This window comes from Hemicordylus capensis, chromosome 2 (genome assembly GCF_027244095.1).
Source record: "Hemicordylus capensis ecotype Gifberg chromosome 2, rHemCap1.1.pri, whole genome shotgun sequence".
NCBI lineage: Eukaryota > Metazoa > Chordata > Lepidosauria > Squamata > Cordylidae > Hemicordylus > Hemicordylus capensis.
In genome coordinates, this window is record NC_069658.1 from 209,403,857 (window position 1) to 209,417,301 (window position 13,445).

The 13,445-nt window shown below is 48.4% G+C and overlaps 1 long non-coding RNA gene and 1 other non-coding gene across 3 annotated transcripts; both read right to left on the minus strand.

Annotated features, from left to right (window-relative positions):
• Nucleotides 1–7,222: 7,222 nt before the first annotated feature.
• On the minus strand, nucleotides 7,223–9,361 carry LOC128346985 (uncharacterized). Of its 2 annotated transcripts, none has more exons than XR_008317330.1 (3): nucleotides 9,300–9,361; nucleotides 8,116–8,269; nucleotides 7,223–7,899 (listed from the first exon to the last, which is right to left on the minus strand). It is a non-coding gene; the product is annotated as an uncharacterized LOC128346985 (long non-coding RNA). The 2 variants fall into 2 exon arrangements; XR_008317329.1 differs by lacking the exon at nucleotides 9,300–9,361 and adding an exon at nucleotides 8,672–8,694.
• LOC128348333 (U2 spliceosomal RNA) lies at nucleotides 8,545–8,734 on the minus strand. Its single transcript, XR_008318083.1, has one exon. It is a non-coding gene; the product is annotated as a U2 spliceosomal RNA (small nuclear RNA).
• Nucleotides 9,362–13,445: the final 4,084 nt, after the last annotated feature.

The window sequence follows — 13,445 nt, forward strand, 5'->3', positions numbered from 1 at the left end:
AATTTGTTCATGGTGGGGGAGGCAGTAACTTGTATTTCCCACAAAAGACTCACCAACGGTGACATCAGCACCATGGACAGAGTCTCTTTCTCTCGCATAATATACAACAGCCTCTCTGCCACCTGCCAGCAAGGTTCAGGGCTGTTTCCAGGCCTAACTTGGGTCCGCAGTCAGGGGATGACTGCATGCACACACACCTTAGAGGGAACAGTGCTCATGGCATGTGAAGTCAGACAACGGTCACACATTTGAGATGAGTCATAAACCATTGACAGGATTGGACCATAGGTCTGTCTCCTCCTGTATCGTGTTTCCCAGTGGCTAAACACGGTTATCGGGTGCTGCCCATGTGGCAGGACATAGCTTAGATCTGGTTTTTGCTGACCAGGGAATAAATAAAAGATCTGGAGGTGGGAGAGTTTGAGATAACTCCCTTGTCGTGGAAAGGTCATTATCTGGGAGTTATTCACACATGGCTTCATGCTGCAGGATAAATGTTGAGCGAAGCCACTTCGGATTGAGGGAAGCAGCTCCTCCCCTCTGCTCTCGGATTTTGTTTTGAAACAAGTTCACACAGCATGCTCCATGATTTCCTCCTACTTATTTGTTTATTTATTTATTTGATACATTTCTATACCGCCCCAAATGCAAGTTCTCTGGGCGGTTTACAAAACAATAAAAACAGCCAATAAAAGATTAAAACATTTCAACAATTAAAATTAAGAAGTTACAACTATTAAAACACAATTCAAACAGTATCTAATTAAAAGCCTGGGTGAACAGATGCATCTTGACTGTCCTTTTAAAAGTTGTAAGAGATGGGGAGGCTCTGATTTCATCAGGGAGTGTGTTCCAAAGCCTTGGGGCAGCAATGGAGAAAGCCCGTCCCCGAGTAGCCATCAGACCAGCCGGTGGCAACTGCAGACGAACCTCTCCAGATGATCAAGCCAATAGGGGAGTGGGGGAGAGGTTCCTAAAGAGCAATACTTGCATTTCTAAAGAGAACATCCCTCTTCTCATACTAATGATTCTACAGCAGTGCCTTTCCCTATTTGCTCCGGTGTTTTCAGAAAAAGTAGCTTAAAACCAGCATTTTAAAAACCCGGAAATATGTCGAGATAAGCTAGAATTCACAAGACAAAGCCCGATATGTGTGTCGAGTGGGTCCAAGAATCTTGAAGGGACTTCGGGGTTAGTTTGGCTGGTGTGTGAATGCACACACTCTCTTCTGAAGTAGATTCGGGGTAGAAGCCCTGTGTGTAAACTCCTGGTGGAGTTTAGTTTGACTGCTTTGACTACCCTCTGCAGGGGTGGTGGACCAATTAGAATGGTCCACCCCCAGAGGCTTATGGATCCACTTGGTTTCCAGACAGCCCTAGGGGAGTTTCTAGTGTCCAGAGATGCCGACTCGGATGAGGCCCTGGTGAATAAGGATATTGTTGACGGAGAGTTGGAACGCTACCTAAACGTGGCTTAGATGGGGACAGTGAAGATCCCGAAAGCCAGGTGTCACTGACAAATCACCCTTTTATGGAGAATGAAGTCAGGTACACTGGATGGAGACTGATTGCCCTGACAGAAGTCTGTAAGTATGCTGGCACAGTGTGGTGTAGTGGTTAGAGTGCTGTACTAGGACCGGGAAAACCCGAGTCCAGTTCCTCATTCAACCATGACACTTGCTGGGTGACACTGAGCCAGCCACTTAAACGGCCTGGCCTGCTTTGAAGGGTTGTCGTGAGAGGAAACTTAAGTATGTAGTACATCACTCTGGACATCTTGGAAGAAGAGCTGCATGAGGCTACAGGAGAACAGGACTTTATCAGCAGTTCTACCCAAAAGGCCTTTGCGAGATTCAAGTGCTGAAGTTGATGTTGTGGCCTCTCGAGTGATAAGACTATGTTTGACCTGCCAGGTTTTTAAATGTTTCTTCAAAGTCACAAACCCACGAGGGTGGGGTGAACGTGAACATCATCATCTTCATCATCATCATTTTTTTCTTTTGACTTTTATTACTTTTGCCTCCTGCCCAGGATTGCTGCTTGCAAGCTGACCCATTGGGTTGAAGCCCTTTCTACAGCCCACAAGCCATAGTGGCCATTGCAGGCACCAGTGGAGGACATTATCCCCTGTTTTGAACTTTGGGAAGCAGGGAAGCGAGGGAAAGCATGGAAACAAAAACATTGTTGGGGGGAAATTGCCAAAAGACCAATTTGAAGTGGCCTCAGGTTTTACTTATTGTGTTGCTTGCTTTGAGAACTAGACCTAAGAAAGGTTATGACCTTCCTCTTTTGGGAATGTTGGTTGGCCACCCTGATCCCAGGATGCTGTCCCTTCGGTGGGGGGGGAAGGAACTGATGTCTTGTATGCCTATCTTTTTCTCTCAGTAAGCAGGGTCCTCTCCAAGTTCTGTTGGTGACCCAAACAGTGGTCAAGTGTAAGGGAAGAATCCCAAGGGAGTCTCCAGAGGACGTCAGCCCTGACCCAGAAGAAGGACCAGCTGTCCACCATCAGCAACAGCTGCAACAAAGGAGAACCCAGAATGTTGGGAAGTTGAACTCCTTGACGAGTTAAAAACTTTGTTCTAAAGGGTAAAAGGAGATTGAACCATGGGAAAATCTGTTAATCATGACTATGTATGCTTCTAAATCCTGGTAGCTTTGTGCACAGGGTAAAGAGGAAGAGTGAAAACCCCATAGTGGAGCGGAACTCTGGGTTTCATCAAGCCTAGTAACTGAAGGACTCCCGAAAGGTATTTCACGATAGGGAAACAAGAAGCTTGAGATTTGTTGGGGTGGCTGACAAGCTGGCTATCTGATTTTGGATGGCTACGCTCTCTGGTAATGGAACTTTTAGCTTTTGGTGCTCTGATGCTTTTTGGATGTAGTATTAATATGATCCCCTCCTACTCCTCTGTTGTTGTATACAATGGGTCCTATACTGTTTAAACCGGACATTGACATTAAAAGAAAAAAGGAAAAAAAAGAATCTATATCCCGGGTGAGATATCATCGTACCAGAAGGGACTAAGGAATTAGTCCCCACTAAAAGAAAGGGTGGAATTGATATAATTGATTAACTTATAAAACTAATCTAGTCATGCTGAAAGGTTTAAAACACACAATATGATAAAAAGTTAAGAAGGAATTTTCTCCCCAGCTGAAACTGTTACTTAAGTAGGAACAAAGTACAATTAAGTTTACACAGGAAATGAAATGAGAAGATACTGTTATCATGTATTAAAGAGATTACTTGCCTATGTGATCTGTAATGTATAAAAATCTGTTGTAAATGATGATTGGGGTTCTGGAATTTGGGCACTAGCCGGCCAGAACCTTTGCTTCTGCAGAGCAAATAAAACCTTTTAAAAACTTCTCCGCTGGTGATGTTCTTTGGCTCGCTGACCCAGTAAAAGAACCATTTGGATGGTATAGCACCTTCGGCAGAGTTTTAGTGCAGTGCAAGTTGGAGAGCTGAAAAATCCAAGTGAAGGAGCACAAGTTACTGTCAGAGAGAATCAGAGCTGGGGCTGGAAAGAAGGCTGAGAAATCACTGGGAGAGCCTGTGACTTCCCGGAGGACCAAATCACTCCTAAAGCAGTGGAAGAAACGGTTTGAGGTTGAACCCTCAGATCTGGGAAGGAAGTGCAGGACCAGAGGCTGAGCAAGGGCCAAGCCAGGCTTGCGGCAGCAGCTGAGCAGGAGTGCTGGCAAAAGGACTCTGGGTAAGGACTCTGGGTTGGATGAGTGGGCTCATATTTCCTTCCTTCCTTCTGCTCATATGATTGCTCTTTTGTACCAAATTTCCCAAAAGAACTATTGTTTTGAATTGAAATATTTTATATGAATATTATATATATATATATATATATATATATATATATATATATATATATATACACACACACACACACACACACACACACACACACACACACACACACCGCTTTACAACAAATATCTATATACCGCTTTATGTCTACCCAGACTGGCAGCGGCTTCTCCAAGGGTGCAGGCAGGAGTCTCTCTCAGCCCTCTCTTGGAGATGCTGCTGCTGCCAGGGAGGGAACTGGGAACCTTCTTCTGCTCTTCCCAGAGCGGCCCCATGATCCCCTGAGGGGACTCTCGGACAGGGCTCACACTTCTAGTCTCCCATTCATATGCAACCAGGGTGGACCCAGCTTAGCTAAGGGGACAAGCCCTGCCTGCTACCACATGACCAGCTCTCCTCTCCCTTTTACTAACTCCATCAGGGTCGAAGCTTTATCACGTAAAGAAGTCAATATGCAAACAGGTTGGGGTACCTATAGGGATTTGGTACATTTTCACGAAAAGGATTGTAGGTTAAAAAGTTTAATTGAAATACAAGTTATAGTTAGAGATTGGTTTCAGTATCATCAGTTAAATGAGATGTATAAGAAGGACCTTAAAGTCGGATTTGAGGACCAGACTTCAAATTTTGAGAAGGAATTATGTCAAAATGATGAAAAATTAGTTTCTAAAATGTATAAACTGTTGCTTTTGGAGGAGACAAGAGAAGAAGTGGTTAAAACGACTATGATAAAATGGGCTCAAGATGCGGGGCGTAATATAGAAATGGCAGCCTGGGAAAAGTTATGGAAAAAGGATTTAAAATTTACTGCATGTTATGCTATCAAAGAAAACTATTATAAATGATGTATAGATGGTATCTGACACCAAAAAAACTGGCTTTAATGTATAAAAATGTTTCAAACAAATGTTGGAAGTGTGGACATTCTGAAGGCACATTTTTTCACATGTGGTGGACCTGTGGGAAGGCTAAAGCCTATTGGGATATGATATATAATGAACTAAAGAAAATATTTAAAATGACATTTCCTAAGAAGCCAGAATCCTTCCTGCTGGGAATAACACAAGGAGCTATCTCTACAACCAATTTAACATTTTTTATGTATGCCTCTACGGCAGCTAGAATTATATATGCACAGAAATGGAAGTCTAGTGAACTGCCTTCAAAAGAAGACTGGCTGATAAAAATTTTGGAATATGCGGAGATGGCAAAACTTACAGCACTATTAAGAGATCAAAACTTGGAATGTTTTAAAGAAGATTGGAAACCATTTTTGTTGTATTTAAAAAATTACTTCCCTACTATGGACTTGACAGCAGGGTTTGAAATTTAGTATAAATCGCAGGTTGGTTAGTTTAATGATGTTTGTAAGGGCTTGAACTTGTTTTGAATTATTATTATAGCAAGGGTAAATTTTATAGTTGACGATTCACGAAGAAATGTGAGCGGGAAGTCCATCTTTTATGTGTGTATTTGTAATGAATGACAATATTGCTATTGTTAAAATTAATTTAAAAAATGAACGTAAAAAAAACAAAAACAAAAACTCCATCAGGGTCAGGTAGAGAGGATGGTTTTTACAGTTCGTTCCTCCTTTCAGATAAGAAGGCAGGCAATACCCTTACTGTAGCAAAAAAATAAAAATAAAAATAAATGGTGGCAGAAGTTAAAACCCAACTCATCCCCAAAACTTTGAAGAGTCTCTTCTTTCTCATGCTCTAATGTGCAGTCCTCTGCTTGGCTGGGAGGGAGGGATTCCTTCCTCCCTGTCTTTGTGCCCCTGCGGCTGCTGGTGGAATGGAGGGAGCATCTTGTTTATTTTATAAAGAGGTGTGTGTTCCTTGCTTAGACTCCCCCTTTTGCTAGATTTACCAGGTAGGAGAGAGGATTGTTATACACACACACCACCTCTGTGGCGGAATGGGCCTTTGTTCAGCTGAAAAACGCGTTCATGTCCCATATCAGGACTCCCCTCCTCTCCATCCCAAAAGCCCAGGTTGCTCTTCCTTTGTGGATTCCTTGTCTCTCACTAACCTGTTGCGAAACCCCCGATTCCAAGTATTCTTAAGTACCAGCACATCATGCCAAGGCTGGCTCCTATTGTTTGGAAATGGCTCTCTTCAGGAAGCATTAGAAACATTCAGCTTGGGATTGTTTGAGCTCCCAGAGGAAGGTTGTCCTCATCTCTCGCTAGCTTTCCTTCTTTCCCTGGGGGGACGCTGCTTAATTGGCAAATCTTTCCCTATAAAGGAAGCGGCCAGCAGCTTTTGTTAGTTAGTTAGGTGGGGTGAGTCCTGGGAGGGAGGGACTCTCTCTCTCTGTTGCAGCAGTTCCCAACACGCTGCTTTGGTGGCAGTTTAGCTTGGTTAGCTGAGGCCAGGCTGCATGGTTCCTGGGAGCGTGCAGACTTCACCACCATGCCAGCTGCTGTTTTCTGAACTGCAACGTGAGACCGGAGAGCGACTGAGCCTCCACCAGACAGGAAGAAAGGTACCTCGCTTGGGCATTTTCCCCATTTTGCTTGGCTTGCCTGTAAACTGTCCTGCTTTTGAGATCTGCTTAAAAAAACTAGCTTGGGATGGTTTCACACTTGATCTGGCTGGAAACCTCCTCCCTTCTGTCTCCCGACGTGCCTGCTCTGGCACAGAGGCACTGCCTCTCACCCCTGGACTTCGGAGCCAAAGTCCACCCCCCCAAATCCTCCTTGGTCTGTCCCGGGTGATAGGGTAGCTGTGTTGAGTGTGACTGTGGCCTGCACCGGGCGCTTCAGAGACAGAGGTGGGAGTGGGGAAAGAAATATGTGGGAGGGAAATTTGTTAAGTTGCGTGTTGAAATATTCCCGTTTCATATTCCTACATTCTTATGTGTCCAGCTGCTGCCTGTGCCCTCAAGAGCCCACGTGTTCAAAATACAGCATTTGTCGTGTATGTGTGTGTCGGGGGCTGATGCTTAACTTGCACTGGGCGGGCCTCCCAAAGGCCTTGAGGTCCACAGGCCCCTGAATGACCGAGGTGCACTTCTGTGGCCACACGCTGCTCTTTCAAGAGGTTTCAAGGCATGTTGGCTCGATTGGGAGTCCACCCTGGTTCTCGATGGAAGTTTTAATGTTGGTTTCCTCTCACAGGAGACTGGTGGCCGAGGGAGCTCCACTGGAGGAGGGTTTGCAGACACAACTCGGGGAGGTCCAGGGCTGGAAACCCAATCCCAGTTCGCCACAACCTCCTTTCCGACGTTAACCCCGACACCACTTTCAAGGCAGCAGAATTCTGCCCTGTAGTGTGTGTGACAAGGAAGCAGCAGGTCAACTCCTTCATTAACTGCCTGCAGAAGTTAGAGTGAGGGTTTGGGGTTATTATGTAGAATGATCCTCAATAAATAATAATCATTCATAAACTTTGTTAGCCACCCCGTAACAAATTATTCTCTGGGCACTTTACAACACTGGTTGTTAACTGTCTCTTTAATGGGTGTTATAGGCTATGGATGTTTTATGGTGTATTTGTCACTTGCTTGGCTGCTCAGAGACTGTAATCAACAAATTGACTGATTGATTGAACAAACAACTGGTCGGAGTCCTTAGTTCAGGGTTTGGTCCAAAGCATTCATATGTGTTGATGGGCTGTTATTGACTTAGGTGTTGTTTTGTAACCCTGCTTGAATGTTTAAACCTTGGTTGTAAATAAAGAGATGTCTGTCGTATTCATCTTGTGTTTGGCAGGCGTGTTGCGAAACTTGAGCTCGGCTGGGTAGCCAGGCCTTGGATACTTGGTGGAGAGCCTTCTGCTTCCCTCCCTCCCCACAGAGCCCCATATCTCCTGCCTTTCGAAGGCTGTTGCCGAAAAAGCGATTCACGTGCAGACTCTGCTCCTGTGTTTTAGATGCAAGCACCATTCTTGTTTTTCAAAAGGTCTGATGTGTATTTCAGGCTGTCTAGGAAGAAAAGACCTCTCGGCATGACTCTGGGGGAGATCCTTTTGCTGCAGAAAGACAGTCTAGAGACAAGCATCCCCTTCAGTGGCTGGTTCTGTGTGGAGTAGCAGACCTGGGGGTGGGAGACAGGAAGCAGCCCAACTGGAAGTGAAAAAAGAGAAAGAGCCTATTAGCCCAATGCCTTTCGGCCGAGGCCTTCTTCAGGGGCAACAGGTGTAGTGTTTCCAAGAGACCTCCTTACAAGAAGGCCAGGGTTCACTTCTAAAAAGCCCTCTTGAAACTACTGCAAATCTTGCCCCTGAAGAAGGCCTCGGCCCAAATGACAAGTGACCGTACAGGGTGGAACAGAACCCAGACCCCTTTGTCGTGCATTTCGGCTTCACCCAGCAGACAGTATCCACGCCTTTGCGCAGGGATCGTGGGATATTTCCCAGTCCTGCTTTCTGCAGACCTTTTCCCACATCTGGCTGCAGGAAGATTAATCCTCGGACTTCAGAGCCAGCAGGCGAAACTGAGAGGGGGAAGAGAGCAGAACTTGAGCATCAGAACAGTGAAAAAGAAGCCAATCTGTGAAAAAGAAGCCGTTCCAAGAGAAATGCAGCTCTCAAGGGGATTTCAGAGCCCCAGAGGAAGCAGGCAGACCTCTAGGAAGCAGAACAGCAGCAGCAAAAAAAAAAGTTCTGGGGGGGAAAGAAGCCTCTCAAGAGGAGGCCAAAGGAAGCAGGAAGAGCCAGAGAAAAAAGGAAGATCTTTTCTGTCTTTGAACCCAGCAGATTCTCCCCAGAGGGAAAATGCACCATTCCTGGAGATACTGCAATACCAGGTTGATGCTGGAGTGGATGGAGCAAGCTCCTATTCCATCTCCCACTCCCAAAAATCCATTTAAGATACTGCCCCCAAATAGAGGACATACCAGATATTAAACTGATAAGAACAGATACTACACTTGATCTTAGCCATAAGGCCGAGAAGCGATACTAGGGCTCTCCCAGAACCAACCTTTCGTACCCAGCCCGGGCCCTTCGAGGGCTCCGAGAGCAATGCGGCACCCTGAGGGGCCCAGCCCCATAGAGGGGGAAGCCCCATCCGCCAGCCCTCCAGAGACGCTCCCAGAACGTGGCTCCTTCCCCATCGAGGGGAAGCCTCCCCTGCCAGGCCCTTTTAATCTCAGAATCGGTGGGGTCTCGGGATCTCGTCAGCTTCACGGCTCGCTTAGCCCTGGCTCCAATGCCGATTGGTCTTAAATCTGCATAAACCCGCCCCCTTTCCCAAGCATGCTCTCTTAACCCTTTCAGCACCAGCACCAATTCCTGTTCCAAAGCTGTTGCTTTTCACTCTCCCCTTATGATCGCTCCCCCCCAAAATGGGGCAAAATCAGCCAAGAGTCCTGTGGCACCTGAAAGACTAACACATTTACTGCAGCAGAAGCTTCTGTGGACTGGAGCCCACGGGCTTCCGGTGCCGGCGGAGGAAGGAAAACACCTGAGAGCGTTAGGGAAAGCTAATAAAACTGAAGGGAATCAAATCCGGGGTGTACTTACAGCCCATCTGTCACTTGCATTGTCCTCCTGGTCACCGGCCTCGGCTCACCTCTCTGGCCCCGTCTCACTCCCTCCGTCCAGCACCCAGGACCTCCTCTTCCGAAATAGAGCAGCAGCAGCAGCTGAAGACAAACACAGCAGTTCAAGTCCTTTGGGAAAACAGGATGTGTCTTTGTGTGGAGGGGGAAAAGGGCCTTAAGCCCTCCTTATCTGCACAAGGGCCCAGGCCAGATTGCTCAGATAACATCCTGCATGTTTGTGGGCGGGAGGTGCTGGCAGTCTGAAAAGAGAGGGAATAAAAGGTGAGATCCAGGACACAAAACATCACTCCCCACCCCTTGCATTTGATTAGAGTTGAATGGCTGGATAAGAGCCCTCAATAGCCCTGCAAAGACACCATCTGCATGACAAAAGCAAAGTGCTAGTCCTCAGGAATGCCAGGTGAGAAGGCAGAGGCCACACCCAGAGCACTGCAAGAGTAGGAAGGACAGACGGTCTCCGGTGAGCTTCCTGAAGCCCCCACCTGAAGGAGGGCTCTCCTCGGCTTCTGCAGGCTCTTCTTCAGAAACTAAATCCAGAGGAGGCTTTTGCTTCTGGCACTTCCCTTTGGATGTCTCCCTGAAGAGCAAGGAAGACAGCTCTCTTCGCCCTGGACAGGCCAGAGGGTTTCCCTCCATCAGCAGGGAGTTGATTGCTGGGGGGGGGGGGAGTTGGATAGAGCCTCTGGATGGCCAGGAGGTGTGAATGGGCCGTGCCAGACACTCCTCCGCATAAGAATCAGTGGCTTCCAGGCATCTGGCTTCTCCTTCTAGCAAGCAGCAGGCTTCGGCGGGCTGGCTTTTCATCCCTGCACTGAGTCCTCCAAGAGGCTGCAGGGAATCTTTGGGGAAGGGGTGGGCTCTTGCTCGGTGGCAACAGAGCCCCTGTCTTGCATGCAGAAGGCAGGCTGGTCTGACAAACCCGGGCCGGCAGCAGGCAGGAATGTGGCTGCAGCTCAGTGGCAACAGAGCCCCTGTTTTGCACGCAGGAGGTCCCAGATTCAACCTCTGCAGAGCCACTGCCAGTCCGGGTAGACCCTACTGAGCTGGGTGGCCCGAGGGTCTGACTCGGGAGGAGGAGAAGGCAGCTCCCCGTGTCCCTCTGCGTGCACGCAGGAGTGTGGCTCACAGACCTGGCCCGGTGTTGCGAAAGGCAACCTGAGGAGGGACTCATCCGGGGGAGAGCAACTGGCCCTCTCCGCCTCCAGCACCGTATTTCCCGTGGCTGTTGCTGGTGTCTGTCTATGCCTCTTTTTAGACTGTGAGCCCTTTGGGGACTGGGAGCCACCTGATTTATTGGTTTGTTATTTCTCTATGTAAACGACTCTGGAAGCTTTTGTTGGAAAGCGGTCCATAAATATTTGTTGTTGTTGTTGTTGTTGAATTAGTTGCGGAGCTGCCAATGTGGGCAAGTCCTCCTTGACTCCCACGTGTGTGTGAATCTGGACAGCGTCCAGGGTGCAGTCCAAGCCAGGAGAGCGGGGGACCTGGTCTCATCTTGAGGGCGGGAGGCAACGTGTGGTCTGGGGGGGTCCTCTGGGGGTATCCCGGCGGTCTGGCCTCCTCCGGCCGGGGAAGAAACCTCACTGGGCTTGTCTGCAGCTCCGGTGGAGCTCCGTCCGACCAGGCTAGGGTGGGGCGTGTGGTTGCTTGCCCCCCCCCCCGTGGGCGTAGCAGGGCCCCTTCCTTGGGGTTTTAGGAGGACGAGCCCTTCAATTTGCACATGAGCTTGGCGTGGTGTTTCTCCACGCCCCAAGCTCTCTCAGTCGTGGCTCCGTGCTGGTCTTTGAGCAGAATGAACAGCATTGCATTGACTGACTCTTTGCCAGGGTCCCAGCCCCCCAGTAGGACCAGAGGGGCGTGGACAGAGAACTCGCAGCCCCGCTTTTAGATGCATTGATGGAGAGGAGGCCATGGAAGTGACCGATGGGAGCAATCAGAATCGCAGCAAGGAAGCTCTTAACCTGAAATAAGGTTCTCAAGAGTCGATGTGTGGGGTGGATGGAGCACGTTCCTCTTCCTTCGGGAGAAGCTTCTTTCATGTTAAGACCTTGCGTGTGGCCGGCAGGGCCGTGCCCGTCTTCTTCCGCCCATTGCAGCCTCAGGGGCTGGGTCCTTGACGGCGGAGGGTCTTCTCCAGGTCCAGGGGGTCCTCCAGGAGTTCCTGGCGTGGTTGGCCGCTGGGCTGGCATGGCTCGTTCAGCATGGAGATATCGGACAGATCGCGTTCCAGAGTGTCTCTGTGCAGGTCTCGTGGGATATTTCCCAGTCCTCCTTCCTGCAGATCTTTTCCCACATCTGGCTGCAGGAAGATCCATCCACAGACTTCGGAGCCGGTTTTGAGAGTCCCGAGGCCAGGCGTATCAGATATTAAACTGATAAGAACAGATGACTTTAGTAGAGAATGCTTTCCCAGCCCAAAGGCTGAGAAGCGATACTAGGGCTCTCCAAGAACCCCATCGAGGGGAAGCCTCCCCTGCCAGACCCTTTTAATCTCAGAATCGGTGGGGTCTGCTGAGAGTAAATTAACTTGGAGCCAATTCATAGTTTCAAATCAATATATAAGGCATTTATTAAGGAACTCCATTCTAGATAGGAAAGTGAGGAGTTAGGATCTCTTATCTATCTATCTAGTTGGATGCAGATGGATTCTGCATCTTCTCTGCACACATGGTGCAGGGAGAGGAGCTTGCCATGTTGCAGGGTAGAAAGACAGGTAGGGAAGAGAGAGAGGAAGGAAGCTCATGTTCATGTCCCCCCCCCCATCGTCTTATTCCTAAACTAAAAAAACACCAAATGCTATTGATACGTCTCTCCTCTCTGAATCTCTCTTGTCTTTTTAAAGGCCACCTGAGCTAGTGTCTGTAATCTTGTGGCAGTGAGTTCCACAGGTCACATGTGTATTTTTATGAGTTGGGAGTAAATGGGGACTGGGGGTGATAGGGACAGAGGGAGCTGCCATATACTGAGTCAGTCCCTTGGTCCCTCTAGCTGAGAATTGTCCACCCAGACTGGAAGCAGCTTCTCCAAGGTTGCAGGCAGGAGTCTCTCTCAGCCCTATCTTGGAGAGTAAAATCTCTTCTGGAAAAGTTTGTATGGTTATCTGCAAAAAGACAAGTGTATTTCTTCTAAACAGTAATGGGACAAATTATGGAAATGGATGCTGGATGTAACCTCCCCCCCCCCCCAACTACCTGATGTGCCTTGAAACCCCCCCCCCCCAGTTACAGTACTGCCTGCATAATATACTTCATAACCTTGTGGGTTTCCAAATCCTTGTGTGTAAATCTTGGTAGATCTATCATGTACAAACAACCACGTTGTATACAATTGTGCTTTGGCAACGTACTGTATGCTTTGGTAGTTTGTTGGTTCAATAAAAAAATCTTGTCCCATCTTGGAGATGCTGCCAGGGAGAGCACCTGGAGCCTAGATGCTCTTCCCAGAGCGGTGGCTCCATCCCCTGAAGGGGAATCTCTTGCAGTGCTCACACATCAAGCCTCCCATTCAGATGCAACCAGGGCGGACCCTGCGCTTCGCTATGGGGACAAGTCACACTGGCGACCGCAAGACCAGCTCCCCTCTCCGGCTTTCAGCTCAGTCACTTCAGTGAGTCCCCGACCCAGTCCTCCGGCCCCCCAGGTGGTCCACCAGCCCCACTTGCATGGGGACGGAGAGTCCCCATGCAAGCGCGGCGCGGGTGGACCACCGGTCTCGGCAGCCTCCTCCCTCCCTCCCGTCCCCCCTCAGTTGCGGGCAGGCAGCCCCGCCGTACTAGCACCGACCGAATGAATTAATGCCTGTACTCAGGGTGAACTGACACCCAGACCTCCTGAACTGTTTATTCTGTGAAGGAAGAGGTGATCCAGCATTGTATTGTGAAATGGATACTCACAGAAGCACAAAAGCCAGGCCAGAACAATCAAAATGCCAAAATCTGACTCACTATCAGATAATGTCTGTGGAAGAGGCCAGAGGCTGATCTCCCCTTTCCTGTTGCAAGAAGTCTATGTTAATCCTCCTCAATGATTGCTCTGCTATACTCAATTGCTCTCTATAGAAATTCTACAAGCCCATTGAACTTTCTGAGTGTCTCTCTCTCTCTATC